General features: G+C 49.8%; 1 protein-coding gene and 1 long non-coding RNA gene across 7 annotated transcripts in view; one reads left to right on the top strand and one right to left on the bottom strand.

Annotated features, from left to right (window-relative positions):
* Positions 1–21,498, bottom strand: part of GREB1 (growth regulating estrogen receptor binding 1) — a 133,912-nt gene that overhangs the window by 102,276 nt on the left and 10,138 nt on the right. The gene's annotated exons all lie outside the window — the stretch shown is intronic.
* On the top strand, positions 13,068–17,350 carry LOC309870674. Its single transcript, XR_014314735.1, has 3 exons — positions 13,068–13,385; positions 14,992–15,366; positions 16,514–17,350. It is a non-coding gene; the product is annotated as an uncharacterized lncRNA (long non-coding RNA).

Below are 21,498 nucleotides of genomic sequence, written 5' to 3'. Positions count from 1 at the left end.
ATAACTGTTATGGGTTAAATATGTGCCCCCCAAAACTCATTGGTTAAAATCCTAACTCCTAGCAGCTCTGAATACTCCCTTTATTTGGAAATACAGTCATTGCTGACATAGGTAGTTGAGATCATACTGGAGTAGATTGGGCTCTGAATCTAGTATGACTGGTGTGCTTATGGGGGTGGGGACTTAAACACAGACACATCCATGGGAGAACACCATGTAAACAGGGGAGCAACGCTATCGTGAGCCAACAACCCGCTGGAAGCCGGGAGAAGGGCCTGGAACAGATCCTTCTCTAGCGTGTCAGAGACAGCACGTCCTGCTGCCACTTTGACCTTGGACGCTGAGGCTCCAGAAGTGGGAAAGAATGCATTTCTGTGGTGTAAGCCACTCAGTGTATGGAACCCGGTGATGGTAGCCCAAGGAAACCAATGCAACACATCTTAGTCCACTACTCAACCATCTTAGTTCATTCAGGCTCCTTTAACAAAACACCATAGACAGTGTGGCTTGTAACAACAAATTTATTTCTCTGAGTTCTGAAGGCTGCAAGTCCGAGATCAGGTGCCAGTGTGGCTGGCCTCTGATGAGGACCACCTTCCAGTTTTGCAGACGGCCACCTTCTGTCTGGCACAAGGGACGTGGGACCTCCCCAGGGTCTCCTTTATAAGGGCATACATCCCATTTATAGGGCTCTATCCTCATGCCCTTAGTACCTCCCGAGGAACCCACCTCCCAGTCACCATCACACCGAGGGGTGGGTTTCAAAATACGAATTTCATGGGGCGACACACCAACATTCAGTCTGCAGCAAGGACTTAAGCCTTATCTTCCCCAAGAGGACCTTTCCAGGCTCCCTCCAGAAAGAGGAGTTTCCCTGCCCTGCCTTCTGTTACAGGGTTCCCCCTTTCAAACAAGAGATGGTGCACTCCCTGCAGAGTGGGGAGAAGGCCCTTGGATGCAATGACTCAAAATGAGAACCTGCACCAAATCCCTCTGTTGGGATGCCGAACCCAAGGATGCAGAGGGGAGGAGACCAGGAAAAAGCAGGGACACGGTTTGCTGCCAGGTCAGAGTGGTGACAGAGCAGAGGACCAAGTCCCACAAGCTCCCACACCAAGGACCCAGGACAGCCTTAACCCAGACACGCTCGGTCTCAGCCTGGGCACAGCCGGCCGGTGACCACCGCTGACCCAGTCACACGCACCCCCCCTGCCCCTCCCAGCAAGCTCCTTCATTTGCAGTGACTTCGGGGAATCTCTATTTCTTGACCAAATGAGGCAAAATTAGAATACGCAGTGTCCTAGGGCACTCAGAGGTACCTCCATCGAGCCCCTGCGGCTGACTTGCCAGGCAACGGGCGAACAGAGAGAAGATGCTATTCCTCAGCCCACTTCCACGTCTGGTGCCTGACCGGGAGCTCGGCACTGAACCGCGCTCAGCAAACACTGTTCAAAATTCCACTGGAGGCAGTCACGATCCACCATGCTGCCCTCTGATGGCTCTAGAATGAGGAGGTGGCCTCCAGGGACTGCGGTAGCCCATGTTTCTATATCATGGGGGCTGGCGGGCACACCTGTCAGGGGCAACTGTCCAGGGAGGGAAAGGTACTCGGTCACGGTACTGCGTAGAGACCACATACTCATGAGCTGCCTAGGAAACAAGATGAGCACATGGGGGGGGGGGCGGGACACAAGCCCAGACAAATTCTTGCACGCTGAAACAGGAGGAACAGAGCAGGCGCTATGAAATTCATTGAGCAGGGATAGCAACAAGAGTTAGAGAGGTCTGGAAGGCTGAACTGCAGCACCCTGACGCCCCCCACCCCCGTGGGTTCCTTCCCTTCCAATCAGTGAACACACCTTTGCGAGGCCTTCTTCCTAATCCTTCTGGCTCCCACACGCCATATCTAGCCACCTATTCCTAACGGCTAACCTCAATCCCGCTTCCAATCAAGCCCTTCTCTCATTTCAAATCCTGAGCCCAACGGATACATGATCCATTCATTTATTCAAAAAGTTTGCGTGGGGCCGTCTCTGTATCAAGCACTGCAAGAGGCATGTTATCTTGGCTTAAAGAACCTCAGCTCTAGTGGAAGACACACTAAATCCAGCGCAATAGTGAGTAACACTCTAGGGGAAAGGCCCCCAGCTCAGTGGGGAAAGAGGCGGTCAAGCAGGTGGCCTCAACGAGCCCGCGCCTGGCTTAGGGAGGCGAGCCAGACAGGGCAAGGCAGGAGCAGCACCTTTAGGCGGAGAGAGAACCCAGCCTCACCTCCGGAAGAGAAAGAGACAGGTGCCACGGGAAGGCGAAGTACGGTAGGCCAGGGGAGCAGGGAGGAAGGGGGCGAGCCTGGCATGGAGGTGGGCACTGCAGGACGCAAACCCATGCCCACATCCACAGCCTGGCTCATCCGGGTAACCCGGGGCCACGGCACACACCAGAGAACCTCCCAGACACATCGGCAGAGAAGGAAATTGGAAAAATAAGCAGAGCCAGATGACTAAGGAGTTTGGCTTGAGTTAGCAGGCCACGTCCAGAAAACCCCTGTGCTCTGTTCCTAGAGTTCCAGGTGGAAGGGCTTCCCAGGGCAGGGCTCCCAGCCTCCGAGCCCTCACCACACTACCCGGGGGACGGCAGCCACGGCTCTTCCCTCCAACAGGCAGAACTATCCAGAAAAAGCCCATTAGCACTGGCAACTCTGTCCCTTTTTTCCAGCTTCCTAGGTAACATCAGGGTGAAACTCTCCCTTGGATGGACCCCCCAAGATCTAGCCTGGGGCTGCAGGGAGCAGGGAGTATTAATTACGCCGTTGGGCTAGTCAGTAACCACAGTCCTCAGCAGATCTGGGGTGAGGCTGTCGTCTCCGTCCAACTCGTCCACCTACTGGAGCTTGAACGAGGGGAAAGAGAGATGAGCCCCAGGGGAAGGCACAGCAGGGCTCGAAGCCTCGTGGCACGGCCCGAGTTGTGTTTTGGAAGGCGCAGGAGGCTGCCGTGGTAGGAGTGTGTCCGACCGTGGGGACCTGTCAGGACCCCGTTCCAGCCGCCCTGGGAGGAGCAGTCACGGACAGTGAAAGGCGAGAACACACGCCCTCCCCTCCCCGACACCCCCCCAGCGGCTGCCGAGGGAAGCTACGGCTCCCAGCGATCACCTGACTGTGGACACAAGAAAGGACGCCCAAGTTCAGGCGGCTAGAATCCAAGCCTGCAGGAGAAGCTGGGGAGACCGAAGATGGGCGTGCATTCTGGAGGAGATGCATCTGGGGAGCCCCCCAGCGGGCGTGGGACTCCCCCCCCCCCCCGCCAGGCTGAAGATCCGGTGGGAGCCCTGCTCCTGTCACTCGTGTGAGACCCATTATGTCTGGCAAGACGGGCCATCTCCACTTTTCCACTTTGAATGCCCAGGTGGCACATTTGCCAGGACAGTTTGGAAACACGGGAACGCTGAGCCCTACAGAGATTTCTTTGGGATGGTGTTCCGAAGCCTGCCCGACCGGCTGTCCTGCGCAACCCAATCAGCCTCCCAGAGCACCTTGGCCCGAGGCCCTTGATCACAAAGGCCGGAGGAGGGGAACGAACGTCCATTGGCCCCAGGAGTCTGGAGTGCTTCACAGAACGCTCGCAGGCTGAATCAAGACTAACGTCAGCAATTTGGCCTCTGTTCTCAGAGAAATGTGCTGTCACCTCCCGTTCCCAGGGGAGGGGCCGATGACTGATCGCTCTGCCCAGAGACCATCTGTTGTTCTGTCCTCCTAGGCAGCATTCCTCTCGGGGAGACGCAGGAGGCGCTGGCAAAGTGACCACCTTGAAACTGCCAGGTCAGCGCCCCCTTCCCTCCCTCCCTGTCCAGGCGCCTCCGGAGGGCTTCCCGCAGGAGGAGGAGCCAGATGGGGCCTGCAGAAACCTCCCAGAGGCCAAGACACAGGGGAAACAGGGTGGAGAGCAGCTGCCTCGTTCATATCTGCACCATTTACGATAAAGAAACAACCTGATATCTTCCTGTAGAGTCCCAGGCATCGGGATATCATTGTCTGCATCCAATCATCTTTTTTTTTGTACCTACCACACTTCCGCTTACCACGTCCAGACGCTGAGCTCTCTGGGAGCACCGTCTGCCTCTGACTCCAGCTCTGGTACCTCAGCACTGGCCATAATGTCCAGCACACGGCCTGTTACTCAGAGAACGCTGAAAACAAGACTGAGCACTGGACGGCCGGGCGGAGGGGGTGTGGACGGGTGGACGGGTGGGTAAGGGATGAAAGGCTGGGTAGGTGTAGGGCACATGGATGGATGGGTGGATGTTCTTGCTTTCTGAGATCAAGACTGAGGACTCTCAAGGAACCAGACTGATCGGGAAATGGGACGATCGTGTTAGGTTTCTGACAAGTCAGAATAGAATTCCAACCTAAGCCTACAGAAGTTCGGAAAAGAGAGAAAATTCTATGGGTTAAGAAGATTAGAGAAGACCTCCTAAAGGATGTAGGCCTTGAAGGGTAACTAAGAGGTTCCCTAAGAGCCCAGGACTGTGCTAGAGATTCAGGAAGTCTAATGATGGCAGAGATCTTCAATGTCGTTCCTGGATAAATTAATTACAACAGCCAAGATGTGTAAGACTTCCTTCCCTGAGAAACCCGTCTTTCGGTTCTCAGATTAGAATCCCACGGTGGGGCCTCACTCTTCCCGCACTGGGACTAAGGTAAAGACACCCGCGTCTCTCTGTCAGGAGATGAGCTATGGGCCCCCCCGCAGACGCCCCGCCCCCAGAACAGATGAAGCAATGTCCTTCCTTGGGAACAAAGAGAGTAGATTTGATTAATCTGCAGAGGTTCCTGGAACCAAGCCCTGCCTACTTATGGTCCCATATATGAATAACAAACAGGAAAACAACCAGACCCAATAAGGCCTCCTGTTTTAAAACGTTCTCTTCAGCTCTGGAACCGAGAATCTGGCTTTATCGAACTCTCCTGTCCCAGGCAGACGGCGCGAGGAAGAATCCATAATCATCTTCCCACATAACCCCTCCCTCGGCTCCTTCACCGAAGGATCCTTCCCTGGAGCTGCTCCAGCCACAGAGGGAGGGTCACTTTGACCTGATCATCTTTGTCTATAAATCTTACATCGTACTCACTTAAGTCAAACATAAAACTAGCGAGGCTGCGTAAAATGTCTCCTGAGTTGCTGGGAAGAGTCATTTCTTTCATTGTTTTCTTGAGAGGATACTTCAGATCCAGTGCTGGGTCATCCAGCACCTGTTGTTGTTGTTTTTTAAGATTTTATTTATTAATTTGACAGAGATCACAAGTAGACAGAGAGGCAGGGAGAGGGGGGAGGAAGCAGGCTCCCCACTGAGCAGAGATTTTTCCCAATGCTGGCTGGGCTCCATCCCAGGACCCGAGAATCATGACCTGAGCCGAAGGCAGAGGCTAAACCCACTTATGAGGTTTGTTTTTTGTCTGTTTGTTTGTTTCTGATCACCTTTTGAGGTAAGAGGTCTGTCCAATCAGCTTGCTCCATCCCAGCGGGGACAAGCTCACTGTGCCTTCCACCAAAACTGGAGGGGCTCCTCAACCCACCGCCCTCCAAGCTCAAGATTCATTTTCTTCTCAAGCCTTAGCAAAACATGCACCTCTCCCCTTGCCCAAATGTTTTCAAGGAAATCCTGCAGGGGTCACATCTTCCTAGTGCGTGACCAAACACTCAGGACATAGCACATAGTAAGTACTCAATAAATACTTGTTGAGTGAATTAATTTTTATTTATAGGAAAAGAGTTGCCTCTTTGATTTTCTACTTCAGCTCCATAAAAATTATAATTCCTTTCTTCAAGTTCTACTAAATTAAATGATGATGATTCTAAGAAATGAGTCCTTCTCCAGAAGTCAGTGGTTGACAGGGCACCCCGAAAAAAGGGAGTGTGGCCTCGAGGCCTCTTAATGCAGCCAGAACACTATTTGTCAAGGTGGCACAAAGCAGGGCGCGGTCAGCCACTTCAGGAAGAAAAACATGTGGGAAGAACAAATACAGAAAATACAAAAATTCAATTCTGATTCATAGAAATTTAGTCCTGGTGCCCTTCCCAAAACTTTTAAAAGATCAAAGAATTGTTTGATCTTTTAAACAGAGAGTGACCTGCGGCTGCCCCTTCTTCATAATCTGGTTCCCCAAGGCCATTCACAGGGAAAAGCTTCGTCCTCAAAGAGACTGTGGGAGGGAATGAGCCCCACACGCCGGGCCTGGGCCTCTCCAAGCCCGGCCTCCGGGAGCCGATGGAAAGCGGTCCATCCACTGGACAGAGGTGGGCAAAAGGAGTGCCCAAAACAGCAATGCCTTCACTTGACTGAGCACTGTGAATATGCCAACCGTCCACACATTTATAAAAATACAACAACACTTCTCGGCCAGCTTTGAAGGATGCTAGGGATTAATGACCCATTAATCTGAAACCTGATGGACAAAGAGCCAAGCCTTTCCCCTGCCTTTCCCATGGAATTTTAGAGTATCTTAAAGTATTTTATTTTAGAGTAGCCAAAGACTTATGAGGGAACGTCCTCCGTAAGATTCCAGCAAATACATGAAGAAGAAATTATGAATCAAGGTATCAGGCCCTCATGAAATCAGGATGTTGGCAGGGACCATTAGCTGTGGCTGCATCCAAAGCTGAAAGACTGTGGGGAATTTTTACATGGAAAGATCAGGCTCACGATCCCTGAACCCACTGGCTGATCCCAACACCACAGAGGGGACAACCAGATACAAGCCTCCCGCCGTGACACAATATAAGGTACAAAGAATCACTCGGATGTGTCTGGCCAAATACTGAACCTGAATCTGACCTTCAGCCTCTACATCAAGCTACAATTTACTGACTATACAGGGGGAAGGTACATATTCAACAACGGCCCACTGACGCCATCAGGAGAATCCAGAAAGTAGGGAGTTGCAAGAGACCAGTGACCTGGTGTTCTCAACAAATAAATGGCAAGGGGGGTGGGGGGAGGAACTACTATAAATCAAAAGGCCCCTAAGAGAGTTATCAATAAAAATGTAACATACAGACCTCGTTTGGATCCTGATTCCAACAAACAAACCAACCGCGAAAACATATTAACGATACGTCGGGGAAACGGAATGCTCACTGGATAAGTCGGATTATAAGGAATTACTGTTATTTTTTTATTTAGATGCACTGGCTTCTTTAAAGAGAATATCTTTAGAGATACCCACAGAAGTACTTTGGTTTTTTTTTTTTTTTTTTTTTAAGATTTTATTTATTTATTTGACAGAGAGAGATCACAAGTGGGCAGAGAGGCAGGCAGAGAGAGAGGAAGGGAAGCAGGCTCTCCACTGAGCAGAGAGCCCGATGCAGGACTCGATCCCAGGACCCTGAGATCATGACCTGAGCTGAAGGTAGCGGCTTAACCCACTGAGCCACCCAGGCACCCCTTTGGTTTTTTTTTTAATTGAAGTATAGTTAACACACGATGTGACCTTAGCTTCAGGTGTAAAAGCTGACTCAACAGTTGATACGGCACACAATACTCACAAGTGCGGCCGCCGTCTGTCCCTATACAACACTACTATAATGCCACTGACTCCACTCCATAGGCTGCACCACCACAGAAGTATTTCTGAATGTATCTGGGATTTGCTTTAAAATCACCCAGCAGTGAGGCACCTGGCTGGCTCAGTGTGGGCAGCAGGCGACTCTTGATCTTGGGGTTGTGAGTTCAAGCCCCATGCTGGGCGTAGAGAGTACTTAAAGAAAATAAAATCTGGGGGCACCAGGGTGGCTCCATCGGTTAAGTGTCCAACTCTTGATTTCTGCTCAGACCATGATCTCAGGGTCCTGAGTTCGTGCCCCATGTTGGGCTCCACACTCAGCAGGGAGTCTGCTTGGGATTCTATCTGCCCCGTCCCCCTCTGCCCTCGCCAACTCATGTACACTCATGATCTCTCAAAACAAATAAATAAATGTCACTCCTTTTTTTTTTTAAAGACTCTATTTATATGATCGAGAGCACAAGGAGGCAGAGCCACAGACGGGGGCAGGCAGAGGGAGAGGAGAAGCAGGCCCCCTGCTGAGCAGAGACCACGACGTCGGGCCCAATCCCAGGACACAAAGATCATGACCCAAGCTGAAGGCAGATGCCTACCCGGCTGAGCCACCCAGGTGCCCCAATAAATAAACCTCTTTAAGAAAAGGTTATTAAAAAAGAAAAAAATATATATTTCCAAAATAATAAATAAAATAAAATAATCCAGCAGAGGAAAAAAACTGTATGTGGAGAGATGGGATAGATAAAACAGGATTTCCATGCATTGCTAATTTCTCAGGATGGGCAATGCCTATCTGGAGGCTCATTATAATCTTCTATCTTTCATGTATATTTAAAGTTTTCCACAACAAAAGACTGAAAAAAGGGAAAAAGCAAATTTGGCCCTAGAAGGTCGGGACTCAGTGGGGAGTGGGGTGGGAGATGGTAATTTCTGGCAAGCCAGTGGTGAGGAAAGGAGTCTGGACTCTGCTTTCAGGTTGTGTGTGCTCCAGAAGACCCTAGAGAGGGCACTCTGGGCAGGCAGCGGTCCTCGGGACTCTGCTCGGACAATGGCAGCATATGGTGTGGATCTAGAAAAAACAGCATCTTCAGCAAGGTTGAAGCCAAACCCCTACGGTTTATATTGGCTTCAAAAGAATGTTTCCTTTTATTTTGTTTCATTCTAAATATAGGTTAAGACTACACTGTCCTAGAAAATGACTGTTTGTTCCTGGAAGGATTGTGTGTGTTCTTGTTCCTAAAAGCAGGAGAGGCGATCCAAAGACGTCAGGAAGGATGGGAAACAAACCTTCCCCGGCCTACACAAAGGACAGAGGGGAGGCCACACTCGGAACGCCTGTGCTGCTACAGAGCCCGTGGGGGTGCGGCTACTCCCTGGAAAATGAACTCTGGGAAGTCTTCCAGTGTCGTCCTCCTGAGTCCCACATGCGTGCGGCTGGAGGGCAAGGCCAGCCCTCGTTGTAAGCACTAGGGTTTTTTTCTTGAGAGAATTAGAAATTCCAACTGCTAAGGATCTCTGGAGAAGGAAGATCTGGGGTTGGAAAGCAGACAAGAAGAATAGCCTGGCAGGTAGGATTTGGATCATGGTGGGCACAGACTTGGAAGAGCCGCTCATTCTCTCTCTAAGGAGAGAGCAGACTCCACCACTGGAGAAGTGAGCTAGAGACTGTCTAGGAGCCTCTGAAAACAATTCTATGTACCATGTGGTTTTGGGATTTCCAGGCTATGATTCCCTCCTGGGACCATTTCTTTAATACGTTATTGCAAAGGAACACAACCCAGGATTAGATGAATTAAAGGAAAGAATTGAGGAAAGACCAGGATCCTGACTTAGAATAACTCAGGAAAGCACGAAATAGCCTTTTTCTCATCCACTCCAAGGCCAGCAAGGTAGCAGCTGATCTCAGGACCCCAGCCTAGAGCAGGGGCGGAAGGACAAGCTTGGTGTGGACCACCAGACCCGCAAAGGGAAGGAGGGACTCGGAGAAGCAGGTGGCTGTGCCTGTCCTGGTGGGAGCCCCATGCCTCTGGGACTCCCGTGTCAGTAATAATCATGCCCATCGCACAGAAAAGCAAGTTCTGGACAACTTCTCTGAAATAGTCACAAACTAAAAAGTAAAACGACACAGGCTCACTTTTACTGTTTCTTGATATCAAACATAAAGCATCTGACCTAGTGGCTAGACAGGGTAGACAGTCCCTGGAGAGCCACACTGCTGCTGTTAGTATTTTCACTGTCTTGTCCTTGCTAGTGCTACCAGCTCAGCGTGAGGAAATGTCCGTGCTTGTCTTATTACCCGCTGAGCAAAACTAGTACATATTGTTTTAACGCCTTGGTTAGATGAGTTATTCACTATTTTGTAATTCTGTATCAAAATCACCATATTTAATTCACGTAACTCATAAGGTGATATAAATACTTTGTATTTACAAGGACCGCTACTGTAGGTGAAGCTCTGATCCCGAAAGTTCTGAAAACCAAGGTGTTAAGTTATAAACCCGCCGTGGGTCTGGAGCGTTGGGGATGACCCGCCCCCCCCCCACCCGTGGGATGTCTGGCAAGGCCTGGCTACACACACCCCCTACTCATGAGCCAGTTTTGTGACTTCCTCAGGCTTCCCCGACCTTGTCCACAAAACAGGACGAGGCAAGGCCGGGTGTTGGTTTTTGGCTGGCAGCAGAAGCAGTCGGTGTAAAGAGCTCAGTGCTCTGCCTGGGGCCCAGCAAGAACCAGATGTGTCCATCTGCCCGTCTGAGCTCCAGAAGCTGCCCTCAGCTGACACCTTCACAATCACCAAGTCTACCCGCCTCATTTGTACGGAAAAATAGAAACGAGGCCCCAGAGGACTCCATCATTATCCATGCCATAATGCTAAACTGGAGATCCTTAAAAAAATGCAATTTTAGAAAAGATATCTGACTTCCAAATTTGTGCTCCTACAGTTCCTTCCATTCCAGAGGGAAAGTCCTCTCTTCTTCACATACCTCCTGCCACGTCCCTTCAAAGTGCTAGAACTCAAGACGACCCTCCTCCGTGACATTTCCAGCCAAAGGCGTTCCTCAACATTCCTGCATCCCCAGAACACCTTCAGGGCACCTTCCTGCCTTCTACCACCAGCCAACCTGCAAGCCCAGGCCTTATTCTCTTCTTTCCTGCCCGGCCTATGTCCCAACACTTAAGCATGACAAACTTTTAACAAATGAAGGAAGGAGAGAAGAGGAAAGCTAGATCTCCTTTGGAGAAAGCCACCCCCATTCCTAGCCACTTGCAAAGGCATCCGGTCTTGAAAAAAATAATAAACACACCAGCTAGACCCTCAATGTTCTCCATTTGCCTCAATGGGTTTCCCATCATCCAATTAACAAGACACACTGATCCAGTGAGGATGGGCAGAAAGGACTGCCAGGGACACCGATCACGAGAAGAGAAGCTTTGATTTCTGGCCTGAGCGGTTACCTTCCCTGGACGACTGACTGTGCCTGGTGCCCGCGGGCCATCAGCACAGGCTCTGCGCCAGAGAAAGCTTCTGTGCAGTCTCTCTGCTCTGCTCAGCTGTGAGTTAACCACCTGCTTACGTGTCCAGCCCCCATCTCAAACCATGCTTCTCCACGATGGGAAGCCCCGCTGTCTACACTGTCTACACTCAAGTACCAGCTGATGCACTGTGCTGGGAAATGCTCCTGCGAGGGCACAGAGAATGGGATCGCTCAGCGGGACCCCCATCTCCCAGGCTCATCCTTCATCTGCCAAGTGATGCCATTCCCTCCCCCCACAAAGGAGCCCGGAAGTGGGTGACTGAGTCCTGCCGAACCCCAGAGTCCCAGCCCTGCCAAACTAAGGAATCAAATAGGCAAGAAAATCCACAGCACACACACTCAGCTTCCATTTTCAGAAAATATTTTCTTATATGTATGTGATGCACATCGTACATGTTTGCATCCACAAGGGAAAAGTTTTATTTACTTTCTATGCCCCGTGCGCAACCCAGGCTCGTGGAGGCAGTGGGGCCGTTGTGTGTGAGCACACGCACCTCTCCTGCTTGACCTTTTCAGGATTCAATAAATTTAATCTACCAAGGGATCCCAAAGGTGAGGACACAGGCAGACGTCTTCCAACTACGCACCCATGTGACCGTCCTGAGCAGATGTGTGCACCCAAACATCAAGCCCCCGTAACTCAAGGAATCTCACAGAATCCCAGCCCGCCCTTTCTCGGTTACTGCACAGAAGCCCCCCCTCCCCAACCCCCACTCCTCACACAACAGAGGGAAGAAGCAGGGAGGGAAGGGGCATTCTCTCTTGCCCGAGGCGATGGCAAACTGGATAGAGAGTCAGAAAGTCTGAATTTAGGGGGTGCTTAGGTGGCGCAGTGGGTTAAGCCTCCAACTCTTTGTCTCAGTTCAGGTCATGATCTTGGGGTTGGGGGATCGAGCCCCACATGGGGCTCCACACTCAACTGGGAATCTGCGTAAGGATTCTCTCTCCTCTCCCTCTGCCCTACCCGTGCTCATACTCGTGCTCTCGCGCTTCCCCTCTAAAATAAATAAATATAATCTTTTTTTTTTTTTTTAATTCTGAATTTAGTTTCAGCATCGATGAATGTCAGACCTTCTGGTTTGGTTCCTCGACTCATCAAAGATGCTAGAGTCGGGAGCCCTTGAGTTCAGGAAAGCAAAGGAAGAAGCAGGAGTTGGCATCTCTCCAGATGTGCACAACCGTGTGCAGAGTCACAGAGTGCATACCAGACCCTTCCTACTCTGCCATCAAGGACTCAGGGCTTGCCTGTGCCAGGGTTTCTCCAAGTAATTTCCCCTCAGTTCTGTAGTGTGAACAGTAAGCTTCAAACGGAGGAGAAAGAAGACATCAGAGAAATCTGCAAGCACAGGGAAGCTCTCTTATAAGACTAGGACTCTGCCAGGCTTTCAAACAGGGATTGTGCAGATAAGCAAGAGAAGGGAGGTCACCCCATTAACGGTCCCTGGTGCCTCAAATTCTTGCAATACTAGGAGTCTGTAGAGGTAAGGCATGCAGGAGATACCAGTCGTGGCTATGGCCTGAAACAGCTCACAACTGCCCCCAATCCATGCGGCTGAATCCCAACTGGAGGGACCCAGGAAGGCCACCTGCCAACCAGCTTCAAAAGCCAGAGGCTGGGCCCGCCAACCCCTTCAGCTACAACTGCCTGGGCATTCCGCGTCCTAGCAGGAAGCTTCACAGAGGCATCAGGTTTTCAGAGGCAGCTTGGGAAGCACACAGGGTTGGGGGACAGCCCACTAACTGACCCCTGCACCCCACTCGCACCCCACCCTCAGGGGCAGCAGCTGCTTCCCACTGCTTTGAAGTTAAAGTCTCTCATCTTTAACAAACCCTGAAAAGTCCACTCGGGCCGGCCCCTGGCTGCACCCTCTGCCTTCCTGGCATCCGCCCTCCTGCAGACACCTGCCACGTCAGCCTTGGACGCTCAGTTTCCTGGGTCACGACAGACCGCCCCACAGCCTCACAGTTACCGCCAACCCTCTGCAAACTCATCCTAGTCTAGACTGGGTTTTTTGCTCTCTGCTCTCCTGGAACTTTCTACCCATATGAGTGCATTCCCCCTCGTCCATGCAGAGCTTCTTAGATTGTCTCTCTCGCCCACTCCCTGAACCCCCCCACACACGGGGCCCATGTGTGTTTGGCTCACCAGCCTGTCCCAGTGCCCGACCCACCACAGGCGCTGAACAAAGGACCGGTTGCAGCAATCCGCAACCGCGGCAGCCTGGCTGGGGAACGGTGAGACCCTGCCGCTCACGACGGCGTGGACGGACCTAGAAGGGGTTATGCTAAGTAAAGTAAGTCCGACAGGGCGCCTGGGTGGCTCAGTGGGTTAAAGCCTCTGCCTTCAGCTCAGGTCATGATCCCAGGGTTCTGGGACTGAGTCCTGCATCGGGCTCTCTGCTCAGTGGGGAGCCTGCTTCTCCCTCTCCCTCGGCTTCTCCCCCTGCTTGTGCTTGCTCTCTCTCTGTATCCAATAAATAAATAAAATCTTTAAAAGAAGTAAAAAAAAAATAAATAAGTTAGACAAATGCCATATGGTTTTACTTCTATGTGGAATCTGAAAAACAAAACAAGGGGGTGGCTCAGTCAGTTAAACCTCTGCCTTCGGCCTGGGTCATGAAAGGTACAGCCTGGGGAAGCCAGTCCATGGTGTTGTAATAACATCACATGGGGGCCGGTGGTCACTACACTTGCGGCCAGCACAGCATTACAGAGTTGCTGAATCACTGTGTTGTACAACCTGAAACTAGTGTTAACACTGTGTGTCCCCTATATGCCAATACAATGTAAAAATAAAGAAAAATAAATAGTAACACCTTTCATGCCAGCCTGTCACTTTTTCATTGTAGAACTGTGAGTAACTTACTCGTCTCCCCGCACCCCTGCACCACCCCTGCAGGATCACCAACCCTACGCACCACTGTCTTCCCTAAGGACTTAGTTATTACAGCATACCTTATGACTGCTTTTCTTCCAGTGTCTGTTTATAAGTAACTCGGACCACCTTCATCATTTGTTACAATTTATCAATTTGTTATTATCAGAGTTCCTCAAGGACAAAGTCAATATTTTGGGGCTCTATTATCCATCATGGTCTTGATGCACACGTACCTTTCTCTAAACGTATTAAATATAACAGAAAGATGTGGAAATAGTTTCAATTAATTACTGTACAAATTATATCACATCAAAATTAAAAGCGGGAAAGGAAATATTATCATTCCATTAAAATATATCAAAATGTAAAGAAAATTTGAAGACAGTAAGTAGCGGTGGCTGCTGGCTAACATTTCCTGGCTTGCAAGGGGGCTCTCGGATTGTTTCTGCTACATCGGGAACTACTGGGGAGAAGCAGCAGCTCCTACCACTGGTTTTCAGCTCATCCTGAAAGTCACCCAAAACACCACCACCTTTTTTTAAATTCTGTTTCCCACCCCCCCCCCAACAAATTGACCACTAATGTTTCTGAGGAAATCAATGAAAGAGTAAATGGTATCTTCCAGAAACTTTAAAGCCGTTCAGGGTATCTAGACTGGGGAGGTCACCTCATGATCCAAGGCACATGAGAAACCCCTATCCACACCGGGTTGAGGCAGGGCCAGTACCACCTCTCAGGCCTCACAACCATCCTCTGGAAATCTTCTCTTTTCTCTTTCCTTTTTTTTTTTTTTTTTTTAATTTTGTGTATTTATTTGAGAGAGAGAGAGAGAGTGTGTGTGTGTGTGTGTGTGTGTGTGCACGAGCAGAGAGGAGGGGCAGAGGGAGCAGCCGACTTCCCACAGAGTAGGGAGCCCGATGCGGGGCTCGACCCCAAGACTCTGAGATGATGACCTGAGCCAAAGGCAGACGCTTAACTGACTGAGCCACCCAGGGGCCCTGAAAATCTTTTCTTTTCACCAGCTGGAGCTCCTGCTTTTCCCGCACCGGGAATGACGCTTGCCCCTCCCGCCCTGGAAGGGGAATAGCCCAGAGGCACCAACCGCAGGCTGGAGAGCAGACAAGCGTCGGTGTGGACGCCCGGTGTGGACGCCCGGTGTGGACGCCCGCTGCCAGCGCACCAGCTGCACGATCCCGGCGGTGAGGCTTTCTCCGCCTCCCATGCAAAGGTACGAAGATAGTGAAACTTCCCCCGTGGGCTAGTTCGGATAATCAGGCACTTACTCAGCCGCCAACCGTCCTTCACTACGTGAAATTCTGTGGATACAGTAGTAACACAGGCGGCGATCCAGACAGCTCCTGGCACAAGGTTTGTGGCCAGCAAACATCTTCATATCGGTAAGTATTGCCTTGACTCAGGGAAAGGACTAAAGGAGCAACTTCAAGCGCTGAGCCAGGCTCCACTTCACACTGGCTCTGCTCACTTAAAAGGAAATGCAGGCTCTACCAAATTACAATCAGTTCAGCCCAGACAGACATGAAAAGGGCACCCTACAGGGGGCCTGGGTGGCTCAGTCGGTTCAGGGTCCATCTCCCGGTTTCAGCTCAGGTCACGAGCTGTGGGTCGTGAGATCAAGCCCCGCGTCAGGCTCTGTGCTCCCTACGGACTCTGCTTGTCCGTCTTCCTCTGCCCCTCCCCCAGCACTCCACTCTGTCTCGCTCTCTCTCCCAAATAAATAAATAAATAAAATCTTTTTTAAAAGGGGGGTGGGCTTTAAGAATATGATTCCTGAAAATGAAAGGAGGAGGAGCTAGCAGGAAGCAGGCACTTCCCGTGTGTTTGCGGTTGGGCACCGCCCAAAATTATCTTCCTAAAAAGCAGAACACAAAATAGAATCCAAAAACTCGTTCTCTCTGTAATGAACTGGGTTACAGTAACATAGAGATTCACGTGAAATGTCTAAAACACGTCACATCCCCTCATGGAAAGAATCCTGCCCCACCCCCCAAGGCTCATCCCTGTGCCCCCTGGGCTGCCCTGGGCTGCTCCGGGCTCCCCACCACCCCCGCAGCAATTTACTCAGAAGAGCTCAGAACATAAATGAGTAAATGCAGAGTCCACAGGGAACAGCACGGGGTGAAACAGCGTCCCTTCATGAAACACTGAGCAAGTTCACCGACCAATTCCAGGAGGCTGCGGCACCCTGCTCAGGTCCAGTGCGGGCCTGGAGGAGGGAGCCCTGGTTCCTGCCCTCCAGGAGCTGGGCAGGCTGTGCCAGGGGGTGGCGGGGGCACAGGTAACATGTGACCATAACACAGTGCGGTCAGCACAAAGTAGAGCTGCTGTCCCTGCAGGATCTGAGACTGTGAGATAAGACCTCCAGCCTGAGCTCTCCGTGGCAGCCAAGTCACATGACAACCGAACAGGGGGAGGGACATGGCCTCCCCCACATTATTCTATTTTCTCACATCTCCAGGCTAATACTGAAATCGAGCAGTAGCTTGCCAATATTCTCTTTATCTTTTCATCTTCTTTGTTTCTCAGCCAAAAGCTGGTCTCGGAAAATGTGCCAGGGACCTACCTGCGGTTCCCCATGCTCGGACTCCCTCCCAGGGAGGCGCCCGGGGAGGGGCAGAAGTCTGGCCGGTATCCACTCCCTGGCATGAAGATGTGAACCACGCTAGAGCCGCTCAACAAAACTCAGTAAATCGCAACTGTGCCCCCAAGAAACAATTTACTTGAATGATACCTCTGACATGTTCCCGTTAGCCAACCGGACAATTTTAGCTACAGTAAGAATTCTCTTCCTAATCAAAAAAGGCAGCCATACCATCTTAATTTTTTAAAGCAACAATTCTATAACGGAATGTAATTATGTAAAAAGGGATTATGACAGAATACAGATACCAAAATTTGCGTAGTGGAATATTGATAGTAAAGACACCTTCAAGGTTCCTAGCACACCTACCGGAAAAATCATGCATACAATGCGATGGCATTTTGGGTAAAACGTGTATTATACATGTACATTTAAAAAAAAATAAGAACTGGGGCACCTGGGTTAAAGCCTCTACCTTCGGCTTGGGTCATGATCCCGGTGTCCTGGGATCGAGCCTCTGCTCAGCAGGGAGCCTGTTTCCTCCTCTCTCTCTGCCTGCCTCTCTACCTGCTTGTGATCTCTATCAAATAAATAAATAAAATCTTAAAAAAAAAAAAAAAGAAGAACTTATTCTAGGTGGGGGAATTATAGTTTTTTGTATTTTTCTGTGTTTTATGAGTTTTTCTGCAGTGCCACACATCTAACATTTCAAATGTGAAGAAAATGTTTTCTAGTCTTTTCATCGGCAAAGTAAATAAATTTTCCTCAGAACAAAACAGAGAGGCCACTGGAGATGGTGAATGCAAATGTTATTGATCAGTTCTTGCCTGGAATTAATAGCATGATGGAAGCTTTGGTCTCCAGGGTTCCCTGTGGGGAGACCCCTTACACACTCGGGGCAAAGGACAGGGCCAGATAACAGTGTTTAGACATGTCTTTGATGTCCTCGGCCATCATCCTGGACAGCCGAACATTGGAAACAAAAGATCATTCTCGCAGTCCTGACTGCAGCAACCCACCTGCTCCCCCCTTCTGGTACGTGCCCCCACGCCGGCCAAGGCACCACCACGGGCCTCATGGCGGATGTGGTCAGCGACATCAGAACTCTCCACATCCAGCTGATGAGAAAACAATTTCTTTCTTTCCTTTTTTTCCCCCCAAATCAGCTGTGTGTCTTAATGGCCCAGGTGGAGAATAGAGTTTATGAAAGAAACAAGCATTTATCACCATCATCTTCTTCTTCTTCCTTCCAAAATTAACAATTGTGCGCTTACAGGGATTATCCTCGGGCATGGGGATTACAGATAAATTTTGCTTAACTGTGTTATCTCCCTTTTTCTCCAATGAACACATTTGTGTAACAGAAAGCATTTTATCTCTTTAAACATTCATTTATCTATTTCAGAGAAAGAGAGAGAGATGGAGCAAGTGGAAGTGGCAGAACAGAATCTCAAGCAGACTCTCCCCTGAGCAGGGAGCCCAGCGCAGGGCTCGATCCCACGGCCCATGAGATCACAACCTTAGCCACAATCAAGGGTAGGATGTTCAATCTACTAAGCCGCCCAGGTGCCCCCTTTTTTTTTTTTTTAAGACTTATTTATCTATTTTAGAGCAAGAGCGAGAGAGAGAGTAATAGAACACATCTTAAAATAAAACAATAATTTTTAAAATGTCAACTCGGACTTCCAAGGCTGCACTCGAGCCCTGTGTGTTCCATACACCGGTTTCCAAACGGCCAGCAGCTGCCAGAAGCCACGGACGAGGCGGGGACACTGCACGGGAGCTGACAGCTGACATCAGTCAGAGATCAGGCAGGGCTGCAGCTCACAGAGGAGACAAAGTGGGAGCCTAACCAGGTCATGCCCATGCCTACCGCAAGGTCAACTCCACCCCAAAGGTCAGTGTGCCCCACACTGACCCACGACACCAGGGTCACCCACGCTTCCCTGGAGGGGAAGGCTGCCCAGCTGCCCAGCAGCAGCAAAATTCACCAGGACATCAGCCCCGCCCCAACCCACCCAGATTCCCCATACCAGGCCTCACACCCCTACCTAAGTGCCAGCAAGTCCTGACCTACAGTGACTCTGTGCTGTTATGATCTCTTTAAAGCCTTAAAGTATATATCTGAGCACCTCAAATTTATTGTGCAAACTTTAGGCCCTTTTGTGACCCAATATATTTGACTCGGTAATAAAAAGCACCAATTCTTTTTTTTTTCTTTTTCTTTTATGTTATGTTAGTCACCATACAGTATATCATTCGTTTTTGATGTCATGTTCCATGATTCATTGTTTGCATGTAAGACCCAGTGTTCCATGCAATCCATGCCCTCCTTAATACCCAACACCAGGCTCACCCATTCCCCCGCACCCCCACCGAAACCCTCAGATTGTTTCCCAGAGTCCCTAGTCTCTCATGGCCCCTCTCCCCCTCTGATTTTCCCCCTTTCATTTTTCCCTTTCTTCTCCTAATGTCCTCCATGCTATTCCAAAAAACACCAATTCTTAAAATTTTAAAAGAAATCAATGCAAAAGCAGTTCGGTGCAGGACAGACAGCCTTTCCAACAAATGGTGCTGGAACGACTGGAAATTCACCTGCAAAGAAATGAACCTTGACCTAAACCTTTATACCATATACAACTCAAAATGGATCACAGACTTATATGTAAAACAAAATAGTGAACTTTAAGAGAAACACACACTCACAGTTGAACATCTTCATGATCTAGGGCGAGGCAACGACTATTTAGGTTTGATGCCATAAGCACATCCTTAAAATGATACATCGATACCCGTGACCTCATCGAAATGGGCAAGTTCTACTCTGAGAAAGACCCCAAGAAGAAGATGAAAACACAAGCTACAGAACAGAAGGAGATATTTGCAAACCACATGCCCAACACAGTACCAATACCTGGGATTTTTTTTTTTTTTTTTGAACTCTCAAAACTCAACAGTTAAACTATAAAGAGACATTTTGCCAAACAAGAAGGACACATGGCAAATAAGCCATGAAAAGATGGTCAGCCTCACCGGCCACCAGGAAAATACAAATTAAAACCACAGTAAGATATAAGTAGACACCCATCAGGTTGGCAAAAACATAAAAGGGCGACATCGCCAAATGCTGAGTATGCAGAGAAACTGGGCCCTCACACAACAGTGGTGGGAGGTGATGCGGTAAAGCCATCCTGGAGAACTGTTCTCCAGTTCCTTATCAAATTAAACAGACAAACTACCATAAGATCCAGCAACTGGACCCTTGGATATTTATTCCCCAGAAACTAACACTTACGTTTACACAAAAACCTAAAATGTTCACACTAGCTTGATTCGTAACAGCCAAAAACTGGCAGCAATTCAGATATCCTGTAATGGGTTCATGGTTCAGCACACCGTGGTACATCCACAGCGCGGCACAGACTCAACAATGAAACAGAATCAAGGACGGACACTCAAAACAACGGATGTCAGTCTCCAGGGGATGACGCGAAGTGGGGACGAGGAGGGAGCCCGTCTCAAGAGGTCACATCCTGCAGAATCCCGTGCGTGAAACATTTGTGACTCAACCGAGTTACAGAACTGGAGAACAGAACTGTGACTGCCAGGCCTCGGGGACTGAAGGATAGGAGTGGGGAAGGGGCAGCTGGGTCCCTGAAAGAGCAACATGAGGGCTCCGTGCAGGGACGGCACAATCAGAGTGATACCGTACCACGGCTTTGCAAGATGCTGCCGCTGGGAGAAACGGAGGGGAGAGTACATAGGAGCTCTGCATTATCTCTTGCAACTACATGTGAGTCTATAATTATCTCAAAATAAAATGTTAATGAAAAATAACAATTGATCAGCATTTGTTAAAAAATATTCTTCTCGTTAGTGACTTGCATTAACACTCTGGCATCTGAGCAGCAGAGAATGCTTTGTCCAGACGCCCTGCTTTGGGAATTAGATATTCAAGTGCAGACACGGGGCTGGAGAAGATGCGGTGTTATCCCTTGCCTTTGTCTCCACGTGAGAAGCCCCCTGGGAATTCGCAAGCTTTACACAGTATAAATGGGGATTGGAACAGAGCTTCCAAGGGCTAAGTCTGAACCTGTTCCTTTTCACCCATGCAAATGACCTCAGATAAATATAAGTGGAGGGGGTTAAAATCGCAACAAGGCATTTTTGTTCCCTTCCATGGTGATCAAATAATTGAAAGAAGGCCCTAGTGGTGACCCCAGCCTCAGTCTGAGAGGTTTTTGCAGCCCCGGCTCACCAGTGTGAAAGCGAGGCATGGAGACTTTCTGGGCAGAAACGGGGTTCCCGTTATTTTTTTTATTTTATTTCTTAAATATTTTATCTATTTATTAGAGAGACAGAGAGCATAAGCAGGCAAAGCAGCAGGCAGAGGGAGAGGGAGAAGCAGGTTCTCCCCTGAGCTGGGAGCCGGATGCAGGGCTCGATCCCAGGATCCTGGGATCATGACGTGAGCCAAAGGCAGCCGCTTAACTGACTGAGCCAACCAGGCGCCCCAGAAACGGGGATCCTGAGAACAATTTCCACAGCAACTGTACCATAGGAGGGCAAGGATGGACAGAGCTCTGCAGTCAGACCCAGAGTCAGGGACGCACAAAATTGAGTTGCATGGCCTTTGGGAGCTTTAACTTCTTTAACCTCTCAGAACTAAGCACCCCCACAGAAGAGCACCTCGAAGGCCATCCCCCAAGACAGACTGCAGGTGGTGTCCTCAGCATCTGGCTCACACACAGCATGCTGAATTCTTGTAACCACCCTGTGAGGCATTTATTACCAATGGCCCCATTCTACAGATGAAGAAACAAGCCTAGAGAGGGTTCAGCAGCTTGCCCGAGTATAGCTGGGCTCAAGTTTGACACTGGGTTTGCAGGACTCCAGACAACCAGCTCTTAACACTCCCACTTACCTAGGT

This window comes from Mustela nivalis (genome assembly GCF_964662115.1).
Source record: "Mustela nivalis genome assembly, chromosome: 8".
In the NCBI taxonomy this organism is placed as follows: Eukaryota; Metazoa; Chordata; class Mammalia; order Carnivora; family Mustelidae; genus Mustela; species Mustela nivalis.
This window is presented reverse-complemented; position numbering and strand designations above follow the sequence as displayed.